We start from the raw sequence: 4,106 nt of genomic DNA, 5'->3' as shown, positions 1-4,106 counted from the left end.
TTTTAGTTTGTGAGTGGCTCTTTTCGTAACAATACCTATTCATATATAACTTCGTATGTTGTTAATACTGAAAAATACTGTAAGAGTATGTAAAAACATTTACTTTGATACCAATTTTAAAATCGTATGTGACTCAAACTGTATGGTCAACAGCAATAATCATTTGACTCTTCAATAAATATATTATCAGCTAACGAAGTAATTTAACTGTTTTAGTTCTACCATTGATACTTGTATTTAATTATGGATCTAATATTTTAAATGTGCTATTAATACGTATGTGTACGTCATATATATGTGTATATCTATATATGTTTCGAGAAAAAGCACAACATTTTACCTTTAATTACATCAGTTCAAACAATCGTAAAAGTACAAATTTCACGTTTTTCAAGTAAAAAATACATGAAAATAAGTGTTACGTTATCTACAACTAAACTTCCTTCTTTCAGAAAGGCGATGTATTTATTGTAATATATACATTGTATACGGTAATCGACAATTGTACATAATGATAATACAATTCAGATGAATAAAATCATTGATTATGTTTACGTATATGTGTATGTTAACTTCAGCTTTTAATTCGTCTCTTTTGCTTCTTCAGTTATAACTTACTAGTAAGTACAACAAGGTTTCATGCCACAGATTAAAAAAATTATTTGATTTTCAAACAACAACAGAAGATTAACTCTAAGATAACAAGTTATTCGTACCTGTGTAAAATATTTCAGAATTGCCATTAAACTTTAAATGATATATAGATCATTCGATTAATGTAATTTCTTATATTATCCCCTTATCGGACACAATGTATTTACTTTCACTACTCTTATTTTTATTGATGTAATTTTAGGTTTAAATTCTTAAAAAGGTTTAATTCCCTGATAAAAACATTTAATATTAAAATTTTTATCTTGACCAAAATGTTTTTATTTCTTTTCGTTCTAGCTTTATTGTGTTGAAGTTATAAAATGTCTAGCTTTATGTTGCTTTTGGAATTGACTTCAATTACTTGACGGTAATTAGGTGTTATTTTTATATCAGTATACAGGGGCATAGATCTTGGGGGGATTGGGGTATACATCCCTCTTAATTTTAGGTGGGGGGTATGGTGCATACAGTCATCCCCCCCTACAGTTTGGTCTGTTGAATTGTTTTATTGCATCACAGGCCTACAAATTGTGTGTTTGTTCTTGTGATTCTCGTGTTTTTACCAATCGAATTACATAATTAGGCCTAGATGTAGGCTCTTTCAGTCGCCGAAATATAAATCTTTAATATAGGCGTGCTTCTAAGCTTTTCGACCTAAGCGATAGTTCGTAAGTATCAGTCAGTGGGCCTAAGTATACATGCAAGTATTGTGGCAACAAGATTACTCTGTTACTGCATGTTTACAACTTTCAGGTTCACGTAATCAGAGATTACTTATTTGGAAATTGAACAGACCACATAAGTGGTTGCAAAAATCATCGTGTGTAAAAAATCTACGCCCCTGTCAGTATAACATAAGGACTTCGAAGTGTTTCTCAACAGCTATTACTATTAATATTCTGTAACTAAAAGTTATGTCCATAAGGTTTTCTGACTAGTTTTCACAGTCAATTAAACTTTGAACAACCTTTTCTATTTTTAGTGTCCTCCTCTGGGCCAGCCATAAGTCTTATGATTTACAACGCTAACTTCAGGGATTCGATTCCCCTTGGTTGACACAGCAGATAGCCCGATGTGGCTTTGCGAGAAGAAAACACACTATTCAAAGTAATTGCAACGCTAAAAAGCGGGTTTTGATACTCGCGGTGGGCAAAGCACAGATAGACCATTGAGAAGCTTTATGCTTAACTTCAAACAAACGAGCAAATATTCTAACGAAAACACGAAATTTACGTAGTCTATACAAATTTCTTCAATTGTTTTTCTTCCTAAAATTCCTGTCACGTGATTTTCTCTAGACATTCGCATAGCAGTGTATAGAAACGAATTAATTTTAAAGTTAACTCATTTCCACACATTTTCATGTCAAAACTGATTTCTTAATAACTTTATTCAAAACATTTAAAATATCAATACTTTTTTTTCGCTCAGCCAGTAATTTAAAAGTATTTTTATGGTGACAGATCTTGGTTTAAGCCTAAATAATTTAAATTTTAAGGCTCTTTAGGAGTTATGAATTATGTTTAATATGAAAAATAACTGAGAATTTATTGGTATTTAAAACGAAACGTATATACAGTGTTTAGTATAATCAGTTCTGAATTTTCTAAAGAACGGCAAGAATAGTGTCATAGTATGAAAGGAAAATTAGTTTAGTATCATAATATGGCCTGGCATGGCCAGATGGTTAGGTCGCTCGTCTCGCAACCTGAGGGTCGCGGGTTTGAATACCCGTCCCCTTAAACATGATCATCTTTTAAGTCATGGGGACGTTATATTGTTACGATCAATCACAGTATTCGGTGGTAAAGGAGTAACCCAAGAATTGAAGGTGGGTGGTGATGATTGGGTGCCTTCTCTCTAGTCTTACACTGCTAAATTAGGGACGATTAGCGCAGTTAGCCCTCGTGTAGCTTTGCACGAAATAAAAAAACAACACATAGTATCATAGTATTTAAGTAATTCCATATGAAAAAAAGTTATTTGTTTGATTAGAGCAAAACCATGTTAGGCTATCGGCTATGTCCACCTCGGCTAATCGAATTCTGGATCTGGGTGTTATAAGTGAGTAAATTTACTGCTGTCCCACCAGCTGATTCAGTATTTAATAAAAACAAAAGAGAATTAAACACGATACAAGAAAATTAAAAAATATATATATATGTTTAAACTATTGAAAAAACATAATAGTACCTTGTGCACAAAGGCTATCCTTCAAGGTCAAAAACTCTGAAAATTCAGATATATCGTTTACCCCTCTAGTACAGTCTACGGATTTACAACACTAAAATCAGGGGTTCGATTCCCCTCGGTGGGCTCCGTAGATAGTTCGATGTGGCTATGCTATAAGAAAATAACAAAAACACTCACGTATATCCTCCATAATTTTAAAATACTGCTTGACCATAAGAGAAGACTAGTCAGCTAGCCGCCCCTGCCGCAACAATTGCTTTTATTGACTGTTTGAACTGTCACGTGTTCATAACTGAAAGTGTTGAAGATATACAGTGATATCATATCATGAAGCAAGGGCTCCTTTGATACGCAGCCAAACAAGTTTACCACTAGACTGAACCTAGACTAAAAATAAAAGGAAAAAGAAGAAAACGGTGCATTAACTTGTAAGACAGCTTAATAAGACAGCTATAAGACAGCTTAATAAGATAGCTTAATTTGAAAAAATATCTTAAGGTATACTATAATCCGCCCGGCATAGCCAGGTGGTTATGGTACTCCAAGAGCTGTAGGTTCGAATCTACGTCATACCAAACATGCTCGCCCTTTCAGCAGTGAGGACGTTATAAATTAGGCTAGCGCAGATAGCCCTTGTGTAGCTTTGCGCGAAATTCTTAAACAAACAAAACTCGACAATCCAAACATTTTCAAGGATAGACCTGCCTTCTTCAGCCATCCTTGAAGAAGTAAAAACACTCGGGTTATTCAGTTTTTTAACGTATCACTTTATATATATATATATATATATATTATATCTATTCTTTAATAATCCCTAAAATCTAAAGAATTATTCCAAAAACAAGAAAACCACACAACGTTTCAACAAAAACTAAGTCATATTGCTTAAATGATTGATTGATATTAAGTTTTCCACGTTTATGAAATGCGTATTTTCCTTATCTTACAGCTTCCTGCAGTCTTATATTAAATTCCAGAACAATATGGTTCGTCGCGAATGGATTCCAACGGCGAACATACCGTTATTTGTCGACTGATTTTAATATTATTAAAGTGGACCTGCAGGGCTAACTTCATGCCTGCCTTGCGTCACACATTCTCAGTGGTCACCTTGCGATCCTATTGGTCGGCAAAATGTCGTATTTACTTCACAAATCCCTCTTTAGACCTATATCACTAAACAACTACCTACCTTTTCATAAAAATAACCTAGGTAGGCGGAGTCTGGTAAAATTCTTACTTAAGGGCTGGTCATTCAC

Source organism: Tachypleus tridentatus, chromosome 6 (genome assembly GCF_004210375.1).
Source record: "Tachypleus tridentatus isolate NWPU-2018 chromosome 6, ASM421037v1, whole genome shotgun sequence".
NCBI classification, from domain to species: domain Eukaryota; kingdom Metazoa; phylum Arthropoda; class Merostomata; order Xiphosura; family Limulidae; genus Tachypleus; species Tachypleus tridentatus.
This window is presented reverse-complemented; position numbering follows the sequence as displayed.